This window comes from Nyctereutes procyonoides, unplaced genomic scaffold, assembly GCF_905146905.1.
Source record: "Nyctereutes procyonoides isolate TBG_1078 unplaced genomic scaffold, NYPRO_anot_genome, whole genome shotgun sequence".
Classification (NCBI taxonomy): domain Eukaryota; kingdom Metazoa; phylum Chordata; class Mammalia; order Carnivora; family Canidae; genus Nyctereutes; species Nyctereutes procyonoides.
In genome coordinates, this window is record NW_026575123.1 from 3,521,139 (window position 1) to 3,533,272 (window position 12,134).

Sequence of the window (12,134 nt, forward strand, 5' to 3'; positions counted from 1 at the left end):
AGAGAGGCAGAAACATAGGCAAAGGGAGAAGCAGGCTCCCTATGGGGAGCCCGATGCAGAGCCCAGAATCATGAACTAAGCCAAAGGCAGATGTTCAACCACTGAGCCACCCAGGCATCCCTAAATTTGATTTTTGAATACTATTAAAATGTTTACATATATATTCACTATTTAATTAGAAAAAGCTTATTAGGGGATCCCTGGGTGGCTCAGCGGTTTCACACCTGCCTTTGGCCCAGGGCGTGATCCCGGACTCCCGGGATCGAGTCCCGCGTCGGGCTCCTGACATGGAGCCTGCTTCTCCCTCTGCCTGTGTCTCTGTCTCTCTCTCTCTCTCTGTGTATCATAAATAAATAAAAATAGATCTTTAAAAAAAAAAGAAAAAGCTTATTATCACACAAATCATGATCGAATTTTAAGTTACTCTGATAAAAACATAAATGGATAATGCTATTCTGAAAACTACTATCTAACCAAAATTGTAGGATCGCTTCCATCACATTTCCTGACAAGTCTTTCCCCACCAAGTACAAAACAATCAGAGAAATCACAACCAAATCATAGTCTTGGAGCCATACCACTTTAATGTTTAAAATGTGGATTCTGAAGCATCCAAAAGGGAAAAGAAATTCTGTTACAGATGATATTATTGTTGTTAATAAGAGTAACATTGTATACTTTTAGAAACCAGAAATGAAATTATAGTATAAAAATGTTGTATTTCCCATGCAACATAAATAGATAACAAAAACATCTAATAGTTGTATATATTATAAATATATGAAATGCTATCATTTGGAGGGGAAATCTTAACACACTCGTAATAATGATGACATTAATGAATTCTGGCCTACTAATTACCAACCACAAGTTACTTTTATCTTTTCACTTTACCTGTTCTCTATGGGTTATTTGTTTTTTTACAACTAAATGACCACCATAATCAGAGAGGTGGTGATGAGAAGCCCCAAAGGGCCTACATAATCTTTTGCAATGAAATTGTCATGTTATCAAATGCATTTCAATTCTTGAGTTCTGTATAATCTAGGTTAAGAATGACTTACGGTGGCTCTGAACATTCTGGCAGCTTCCCACACTGTAGCTCTCTGAGGTTACCTTAGTCTTCTGCATGATCTCCCCTGTTCACATACTCAGTTCTATTCAATATTTTGGCCAAAGAAGAAACTGGTAATGTTCCATCAAGATCTGACAACATACCAGAAAGCAATGCAGATGGCACAGACAGCAAAGCACAAAGGCAATACTGAACTGGATATCTTGAGTTCTATTGCAAGATCTACCAACTCCTCCCTCTTTCTGGGTCACCATGCACATTCCTCACTCATTCTTATTTGGTTTACTGGATTTTACTTGTTTCTTATTACCTTGTAGAGTGCTGTTAGTATTAGAGCATTTTTAAGTCATAGCACCAGATAGTGATAACATATAACTCCATACAACTAAGATGAGCTCCCTGAAGACTGGTCATCTGCCAAACAGTATCCATAAGATACAAAAAATTAAAAATATCAAGTACTTGGAAGGGGCACCTGGGTGGCTCCATAAAGCATCTGCCTTCAGCTCAGTTCATGATCCTTCTCCCTCTGCCCTTCCTCCTTCCCCTCCCAGTGCTCGTGCTCTCTCTCTTTTAAATAAAATATTTTTTTTAAAAAAAAGGTCAAGTAGTTAAAATCGAAAAGTAATTCTAAGCATATTATAGCATAGCCCACAGTACCCTTCAACCTCAACTACCACAATCACATTACTCCTTTTTAATTACTACCACAGTATCAGTATGAAAGCCACAAAGAATAAACAAATCTGTTGGGTAATACTTCTTTAAAGCTAGCACTTAACCAAAAAATATAGCTAGTTTTACAGAAATAAAAATGTATTGAATTTGGACTGGTTGTTCTGTTTGCTCTATGAATTTAAAATACACTGTCCAATGAACTTTAGCTTCTATTTCCTCATGTGAGTAGGTTTTTAAAAAACAACTGCCGTGTACCTCCAGGGCAAAGTACAACATACCCACTGAAGGACCTGTACAGAGTAGTAGTTAAAGAACTAATCCTAAGGCTCAGGATTTGAGGGCCATACTACAGTATGAAGAGCAAAGTGAGTGAAATTTGTAAAAGTTAAAAAACCAAAGATCTGATAAAGCTTTTGTGGAGAGCTCCTATTTTTTTTTTTACATATTTTATTTATTTATTCATGAGAGACACAGAAAGAGAAGCAGAGACATAGGTAGAGGGAGCAGCAGGCTCCTCACAGGGAGCCTGATGTGGGACTTGATCCCAGGACGCTGGGATCATGACCTGAGCCAAAGGCAGACAGATGCTCAACCATTGAGCCACCCAGATGTCCCTGGAGTGCTTCTTATTAGCCATCAACAAAGACTTCTCACTCTAATGGGCCAGTATTACTGAGAATTGAAGGAAATTTTAGCCACTGGAGGTCAGCTGGTAAAAGGCAATACTCTCAAAACTAAGAATTTTAACACTCAGTTATCATCTTGTCTATCCCCATGGTTTTATAGGTAATGAGGAAGAAGAGGAAGAGTAGGAGATGAATCTGAGGCCTCAAATGTTCTTTGGAATAGAAAACCCTCAACTAAGCAAGCTGTTCTGGTAACAACTAGAGATGGGTGAGGCAACTCTGCAATATTCCACTCATTCCACTTTTGTATCCCTGTGTTATCACACCTGATCTGTGAGTAGTTCTAAGTTGCCAATCTATATTTAAGAACAAAATGGCAGGGGCACCTGGGTGGCTCAACAGTTGAGCATCTGCCTTCAGCTCAGGGCATGATCCTGGGTCTGGGGATCTAGTCCAGGCTACTTCCAAGGGCCTGCTTCTCCCTCTGCCTATGTCTCTGCCTCCTTCTCTGTTGTCTCTCATGAGGAAAAAAAAAAAAAAAGTTTTTTTTTTAAATAAATAAAAACAAAATGGAACCCAATCAAAAAATGGGCGAAGGACCTAAATATTTCTCCAGAAAGGATATATACACAGCCAATAAGTCTATAAAAGATGCTCAGAACCTTATGCACTGTTAGGGGGATAAAACAGTGCAACCATTATGCAAAACAGCATGGTAGCTCCACAAAAAACTGAAAAATAAAACTACCAAATGATACAGCTATTCAACTTCTGGATTATATCTAATAGAGTTGAAAGCAGGGTCTCTAAGAGATCTTGGTCCACCTATGTTCCTAGCAGCATTATTCATAATGACTAAAGGCAACTGAAATGTCCATTGACAGGTGACTAATCAAAGTGTGGTTACACGTAAAATGATAACATGATATTTATCAGCTTTCAAAAGGAAGGAAATCCTGTCAAATGCCACAACATAGATGAACCTTGAAGACATTATGCTAAGTAAAGTAAGTTACAAAAATACAAATACTATGATTCCACTTACATGAGGTATCTGAAATAGTCAAAATCCTAGAAACAGAATGCAGAATGGTTACTAGGGGTTGGGGGCAGGGAGAAACGGAGCTTTGCTGTTTAATCAGTAAAGAGTTTCAGATCTGCAAGATGAAAAAGTTCTAAAGATATGTTTTACAACAGTGCAAACATACTTAACACTACTAGTTAAGTTGGCAAATTTTATGTTGTTTTTACCACAATAAGAAAAAAGAAAAAAAAATGACAATAGATCTCTTATTTTTCTTGTGTCCCCCCCCAATCTTTCATATTCTAAAGGAGCCCAGAACTGCCACAGGACCCTGTCTTTCTTCTCCCCCACTACCCTACAGAAGCAGCCAGCTAGTACCCTGCTCTCAAAGCAAGAAGGGAGAAGTGTTAATTGTGACTTTATCCCCCAGTCTAGGAAAGGGGAGACTGGTGTGCTGGACCCCCAGCTGAAGAACCACCAGGGAGGAGAATAAGGACTCTTTTATGGTGATTTGTTTCTACTCATGAAGAGTAGAAAATAAAGAGATGATGCCAAGTGTAAACTCCTTGATGACCAAGTATGTGCAATATTTCCTTGCATCCCTTCTAATACCTCACCCTTACAAGTCACTCAGTAAATACTTGTTCATGCTGATAACAATGACATATTGATGACCACTGGCAAAAAGAATGGATCTTTTGTCCAGAAAAAAAAAAGCCTACCAGACTCAGAAGCCAAAGTGCTTATTTTAATGAATGAATGAAGGGGTCATTTCCATAATAAAAATCTCCAATGATTTCATAATAACTTTTAGTAAAAACTTCTATAAAACTTTTTCCTGGCAAGTGAATACCACACTGCCTAACATTTGTACTTGGAAATTCCCCTACCCCCACTCCCCAAAAATACTGTATCTCTTTAAACTAACATCATTAATTACATTCTATAATGAGATAGCCACTGACAGCATCTAAGATCCCTCAACATGGCTCATTCATCTGCCAGGAAAGAAAATGCTTGAGTTTGTCTCTCAGCTAGAGACAAGAGAAGAAGGGATTTTCCGCTGTATGTGATTTTTATTGTTGGTAATAAAATCAAGCTTCCTGAATATTTACATTAAAAAGGCTTTTAGTCACTCACATAAGGAAAAATGAAAACAATTCCTTTAATTACATACTTGAGAGGGTTTCATTTTAAGAAAAAGTTCCTGGTATTTGGATATTCTGTGGTAATGAAATTAGATGCCCCTAAGCCATTTAAAGCAGCTGTTAAATTTGCATACACACCTGTATTTTATTCTTAAAAATATACCCCAAAGTGCAGGTGCCTTCTGGTACCTTAAATGCCATAGTTAACAATGTTAATCTCCAGGGTCTCCCAAAACTGATAAACCACAAATAAAATGCGGTGGGATTGTTCTATTAGATTTTTGTTGGAGAGAAGATTAAAACTTTTTAGGTTAATCTAACTTTAACAGCCTCTTTTAATTTTTAATTTTTTTTTAATTTATTTGTGATAGTCACACAAAGAGAGAGAGAGAGAGGCAGAGACACAGGCAGAGGGAGAAGCAGGCTCCATGCACCGGGAGCCCGACGTGGGATTCGATCCCGGGTCTCCAGGATCGCGCCCTGGGCCAAAGGCAGGCGCCAAACCGCTGCGCCACCCAGGGATCCCAACAGCCTCTTTTATAAGCAGAGTAATTGCTCTGCAATTTGCTAGAGTTGGGAATATGATTTTCAACTCACTGTATGTCCAAATTCATATAATCTTGACAGGATTTTATATGAGGAAGCAGATCACTGCTTCCCCTGAAACACAAGTAGAATCCCATTTAAGGGCACTTGAAACCTCAAAGGTTCTGCCTCATTCAAGTAAAATTTGGTTGCCACAATGCATGAAGGGAATTACCTTCCTTTACTTGTCCTTTAATTTCATCTAAGGCAAACATGCATGAGAACAAGTATTAACAAACAAGAACAAATGCCCAACGAGTAAAAGGGGATGTTCTATCAGGTGTTTAACCATAGGGTTTAAAATGCCTCCTGGTTGTCCTACCATCTTCTCTGAACACTGTACAAGGGTGTTTTTGATTACACACTACACACATATACACACGTTCCTTCATTAAAATAAAAATTTAGGGGACACCTCGGTGGCTCAGTCTGTTAAGCATCTGCCTTCAGCTCAGGTCATGATCCCAGGTCCTACGATTGAGCTCCATATCGGGCTCCCTGCTCAGCAGAGAACCTACTTCTCCCTCTGCCTCAGCCTGCTGCTTTCCTGCTTATATTCGTTTTCTCCGTCAAATAAGTGAATAAATAAATATCCTAAGTAAATAAATAAAAATTTAGTTTTCCATTTTCAGTGAAAATTGGGGGCAGAATATAAGTAACTGCCCAAAAGTCAAAACCTCATTTTAGAATTAATCTTCTATATCAGCAAGACCTTTATTAAAGATATTACCCAGCTAGCAAGGTGACTGGGAAACACCACACATTTTCCTATCTTCTAATCTTGTCCACTTTTTTGATTTAAAAATTTTAAAAAGGGGTAATAAATGTGAAGTGGTCAAGACAGGAAAAAAAAAAAGGAGAGAAGACAAGAATCTTAGAACTGGAGATTACATCTGAGATGATTTTTTTAAAAAAGATTTTTATTTATTTATTCATAGAGACACAGAGAGAGATAGAGGCAGAGACACAGGCAGAGGGAAAAGCAGATTCCATGCTGGGAGCCCAACATGGGACCCAATCCCGGGTCTCCGGGATCACGCCCTGGACAGAAGGCGGCGCTAAACAGCTGAGCCACCCGGCCTGCCCGAGATGATCTTAATACAATATTCTCATTTCACACTTGAGAAACTGAGACCAGTATTTAAATTAGTCTACAACTAATTGGGATATAGGTCTGTATAACCTTCTATTAAAATCAGAAAAAAAAATGGGACATGGTCTCATTTGAGGAGGAATACTTAAAACAGCCTCTAGACTAGAAGGAAGTTGTTTTAGCAAATTACTTAATACTCTTTGGGCTTTCCTTTCTGCATCCAACAGACATGGCTTTCCCTCTAGCTTGCTAACAGAATCCCAGTTTCTCCTGGGCTGCTCACAGTGTGCCACAGGCAAGGAAATGATACGCCAACCATGGTTATCCCATTCCCCTCAGCCATAAACATTTCCCTGGTCTTTCCTGTGGCTGGCAGCAGTCTTGTAATATAGTTCAAGCACATGAGACTTAGGAGAAAATGGGATGGATGCTCTGGAAAAGATTCCGTTCTGTTAGGCAAGCGCAAGAGGAGGGATTGCTTGCTTGGTCTCCTTCCTCCTCCTCACGTTGTAAAGGAATGTGATGCCTAGAGCTGAGGCAGCCATTTTGTGACCTGGCAGAAGTGAACATGAAGGCATAGCAGAGTCAAAGACTGAGAAACCAGGGCCTCAAGGATACACCAGCAGACCACCTACCTCTGAACTTCGGGAACTGCGTAATAACAGCTTCTCATTTAAACCTCTGCTAGTGGATTTCTGTTAACTACAGCTGAAAGCAGTTCTAAATTTTTAGTTTATTGTTTTTTAAGATTTTATTTACTTATTCAAGAGAAAAACACAGAGAGAGGCAAAAGGATGTGGGACTTGATCCCAGGACCCCGGGATCACGCCTTGAGCCAAAGGCAGATGCTCAGCCACTGAGCCACCCAGGTGCCCAGCAATTCTGAATTTTTAAAAAAACATTTTCTCTAGCAAGCGATGACTTTCTGCCCAATCTCATTCCCATTGCAACATATTCTGCTTACACTACATGCAACTAAGAAGTGTCAGGATTATATTTCTCCTGGATAGTTAGTTGAGACCAATTTAGTTACTTTACAGTACCTCACCTGTAGGACTCTATTAAATTTCATCAATAAGGAAGACATTAGGGGGAAAAAAGCATGATTTGGAATCATGTTTGTTTGTTACTGACTTTAATCCTTCCTTCTGCCATCTCAAATCCTTTGTGGAAATAAGTACCACATATAGTAACAAACCGATAAATGAAATCTATTGGAACTAAACTCTTCTGTCTCCCATTAGTAAAAAAAAATAAAATATTAGAATTTCACTCTTGAATCTGCAGGCCCAAACCTGGCCCAGTCAATATTTTCACACATCAATGCTCACAACCAAAGAGGCTTACCAGCACTACACCAAACTCACGGTACTGCTATTTTCTCCTACTATAATGGAATATATGGGTTATAATAAAATTTAAGTGTTGCTAAGACATTAAAAGTCAGACTAGCAAGTATTTAAATAGTTATTTTAACCATATTTTGATGGACATTTTTTTTAAAGATTTTATTTATTTATTCATGAAAGACAGAGGGGGGGGGCGGGCAGAGACACAGGCAGAGGGAGAAGCAGGCTCCATGCAGGGAGCCCGACTTGGGACTTGATCCCGGGTCTCCAGGATCAGGCCCTGGACTGAAGGCAGCGCTAAACAACTGAGCCACCCAGACTGCCCCGATAAACATCTTTCAAATCTATGTTCATCTCCATGATTCCTGCTGCACCCAGTTCTGTACTTGCCCAGGCCACATTCTCCTTGCACCCAGCACACAAGAGAAGCTGGTTCAGTGCCCCCAATCCTCTCTGCCCTCCAGTGCTCTCTCCACACTGTCCACAGCCCAGTCCTGCCTACTAGCAGTTCCTATAATGACCAAAGTCTACACCACTCACTATTCTTTCATAATTTCTTTCTAACCTCATTTGTCATCTTCTATCCCTAGGCTTCCTCAGAAAAAAAAGGTCAACAGCCTCCCTACTTGGAAGGAACAAACAACAGCCATGAGGAGCCATTCGTCCTCCTCTCAATTATGAAACCATCTCTTCTCAGTTGCCATTCAAGAAAAAAATGAGCTAGTACTCCCGATTTTGAGTACAAATATGAGTATGAACAGATATCTACGTATGTGCATATATATGGGCTCAGTATTTTTCTAGTTTTAAAAAAAAGAGAACAAATGCTCATTTTTTGTTAAGTTGCAGAGTGCTTTTACTGACTCCTCCCTTCTATCCTTTATCCAACCACTTTCTGATATTATATGACCTTTCACCCACATGGTTCATCCCACACACTAGCATATTCCCTTCTTGCTGATAAACTAATCAGGTAAGATGGAAACATTACTGAATTTACATAGATGTCTATGTCAGACTTCTCTAAAAATGTTAGGACATGGTGCTAGTTTACATCAGCATCTTAAAAGTGTGATCCAGAGACCCCACGTGGAAGGTCCATGGACCCTTTTGGGGGATTTCCCATGAGTGTACAATAGCAAATCCAGAGGATACATAGTGTGTGATGATAATGTGTTATGCTAACAACTAGTGAAACATATGCTCATATATTCTTGTGTTTTTAGAATTCTCTAAGGTATTAAATTTAAGGCATAAATATGGATGTTTTCAGAAATTAGCTGAGTGTATTATCAGTACTTCTATGCTCCTAGCAATAGCAATCTTTGGTAGTATCTGCTATAATCCCTGCAACTTCATTATCATCCAGTGAATTCATTTAGTGATTAAAGAAAAAAAAGGTTGAATATTTTAAACACTGACATGAGCTTTTTTTTTTTTTTTTTAAAATTTGTTAGAGAGAGAGAGAGCATGAGCGAGCACACACAGAGGGAGTGGGAGAGGGAGAAGCAGACTCCCCGCTGAGCAGGGAGTCAGATGCAAGGCTCGATCCCAGGACCCCAAGATCATGACCTGAGCCGAAAGCTGGTGCTTAACCAACTGAGCCATCTAGGCAGCCCCCAGACATGAGCTCTTTATAGGAAAAGACTGGGACACCTGGATGGCTCAGTGGTTAAGCATACGCCTTTGGCTCAGGTCGTGATCCCGGGGTCCTGGGATTGAGTCCTGCATTAGGCTCCCAACAGCGAGCCTGCTTCTCCCTCTGCCTATGTCTCTGTCTCTCTGTATCTCTCATGAATAAATAAATATATTTTAAAAAAAGAAAGAAAAAAATAAAAGCAAAAGACTTCACATATTAGAAATAAAAAAGCCACAGAAGCATTATACACGGTAAATAACCACAATGCACTGGTTGGAACAGTGCACTCAATAGCTGAAAAACCAATGAAGCTTGGTACAGTTAACACTGCTGAATGTCTGCTAGATGAAAAAAATCAGTAAAAGAAATCATAGCAGTGCCACTTAAAAATAATGTATTGTCTCATCAAATTAAAGATTTAGTTGCAAACATGAGTTACAAGTTAATATCTCGCCTTAAAGACTGTACTTATGCTTTATGAGTTGACAAATCTTTAGACGTGGGTGGACTTACTGTTTTGTTTTCACTATTCCAGTATCCATGCCAACTAATCAAAGGTCTTTTTTTATGTGAATGGTTGAAAGAAATAAGAATGCTGTTGAATTACTCAAAGTATTAAATAACTTTTTGAGTCTCATGAATTATCCTGAAACAACCATGCTGGTATCTGCTCTGATGGTACAAAAGCAAAGGCAAGCAAAACTGCTGGGCCTTTGGCATGAATCAAGGCAGAGATATAAAACTGTACTAGTAATAATTATATTCTTCACCATACAAGCCATTCCTTTTTAAAAAAAGCCGGTTTCACTTCACAATGTCCTTAATAAAACATTAAGAGTTACTAATTTTATTGCACCTCACTCTTGAGAACTTGGGTCTTTTTAATATTCTGTGTGATGAAATGGGAAGTACACAAAAACACTTCTGCATATTTAATACAATGGCTGCCTTAAAGAAAAGCATTTATGCAATTGTTGGGAGTTGGGAGCTAAACTATACATTTTTTTTCACAGAATACTATTTTTGCTTAAAAGAATAACTGGCAGACAAAAGATAGCTATTCAGACTGAGGTATCTGGCAGACATTTTCTCTAACATGAAAAAAGTTGAGCGAGATACTTCAAGGAAAAAACTGACAATATCTGTTGCCAATGATAAAACTTGAGCTTTTAAGAAAAACTTAGAATTTTGGAAAACTTGAATTCAACACCAAAATCTTTTTTTTTTAAGATTTTATTTATTTATTCATGAGAAACAGAGAGACAGGAGGTAGAGACACAGGCAGAAGGAGAAGCAGGCTCCATGCAGGGAGCCTGACATGTGACTCAATCCCAGGTCTCCAGGATCACGCCCTGGGCCAAAGGCGGCACTAAACCACTGAGCTACCCAGGCTGCCCCAAAAGCAAAATCCTGACCACTTCCCAACTCTCAAAAACTTTTTTGATGAGAATAATGGTCATTTTAATAAAGGCAATTTGTTAAACATTGTGTAATCAAATGTGTCAACATTTGAAAGATCTGCATAACTCTGTAAACCATTATTTTTCAAATGACTGATGAATGATATTACAAAATCACATACAGGTCAAAGATCTATTCAAAGTTCAAGATGTACCAATAGAATTTCAATGTTATCGAATATAAAAGTTCACTGGTATAGTTTCAGATTCAACATTGCAACTACCTTTTAAGAATCTACCGCTTGTTGGGATCCCTGGGTGGCGCAGCGGTTTGGCGCCTGCCTTTGGCCCAGGGCGTGATCCTGGAGACCCGGGATCGAATCCCACGTCGGGCTTCCGGTGCATGGAGCCTGCTTCTCCCTCTGCCTGTGTCTCTGCCTCTCTCTCTCTCTCTCTCTCTCTGTGACTATCATAAAAAAAAAAAAAAAAAAAAAAAAAAGAATCTACCGCTTGTTGAGTCCTGGTGTGACAAAGAATATTCACAATTACAAAAGCTATTAAAATAGTCCACCCTTGGTCAACTATGTATCTGTGTATAGACAGCTTTCTGCATATAATTCAAACCAAACAATCTATCACAACAGATTGAAATATAAAAGCAGTTATGAAAATCCAATTATTTTCTATTAAACAACTTAGTAGAGAAAGTGGCAAAATGTAATGTCTTTGGGGTCCTCGATAATTTTTAGGAGTACATGATGTCCTAACACCACAATGTTTTAAAAACCACTGGTTTAAAAATAAATAAATAAAATAAAAATTAAAAAATAAATAAAACCATTGGTTTATAGCACCACAAAAAAAGAGCACTTATAAGAATGTGTACATAAGAAAATACGCACCTGAAAATGAATCAGGAGATCTCAGCTCCAGGTCTAGCACCACTTCTTACTTGCTCTGATCTGGATAAATTATTTAGTCTTTGTTTCCTCATCTATAAAATGGATAACTCATATCTTGTCCTGAGGATAAAAGAAAAAATATGTCAAAGCAATTTTTGTTTTAAGTTTTTTTTTTAAGATTTTACTTATTTATTCATGAGACACACAGAGAGAAAGAGAGGTAGAGACACAGGCAGAGGGAGAAGCAGGCTCCATACAGGGAGCCCGATGTGGGACCGATCCCAGGTCTCCAGGATCACGCCCTGGGCCAAAGGCAGGCCCTAAACCACTGAGCCACCCAGGGATCCCTGTCAAAGCAATTTATAAACCACATGTTATTACTACAAAGTCTCAAAGAGTTTTTAAACACTTCTAATGACCAAATTTCTCCAAAATTCTTATTTTCAAAAACCCATAACCAAAAGCAGAACTTATAGAAAATGTGAAGGTACTTGATTAGTCAAGTACCTCAAATGTCCAACCACAAAATTTTACTAAACTTTTTCCTCTACAGTTACAATTGGCAATGCATATTTTAACTATTATGGGTATTTCCAAATATACATAAAAATACAG

At 38.7% G+C, this 12,134-nt stretch overlaps 1 protein-coding gene across 8 annotated transcripts in view; it reads right to left on the reverse strand.

The window, feature by feature from the left end:
- DUSP16 (dual specificity phosphatase 16) overlaps positions 1-12,134 on the reverse strand; it is a 101,747-nt gene that overhangs the window by 64,298 nt on the left and 25,315 nt on the right. For 6 of the 8 annotated variants that reach the window (XM_055336705.1, XM_055336710.1, XM_055336709.1 and 3 more), the window contains exon 2: positions 11,520-11,639. The gene's annotated coding sequence lies outside the window, so the exon portion shown is untranslated. Of the gene's footprint in view, positions 1-10,901; positions 11,050-11,519; positions 11,640-12,134 lie in introns of those variants that run through there. The other 2 variants (XM_055336713.1, XM_055336711.1) reach the window with 1 other exon arrangement.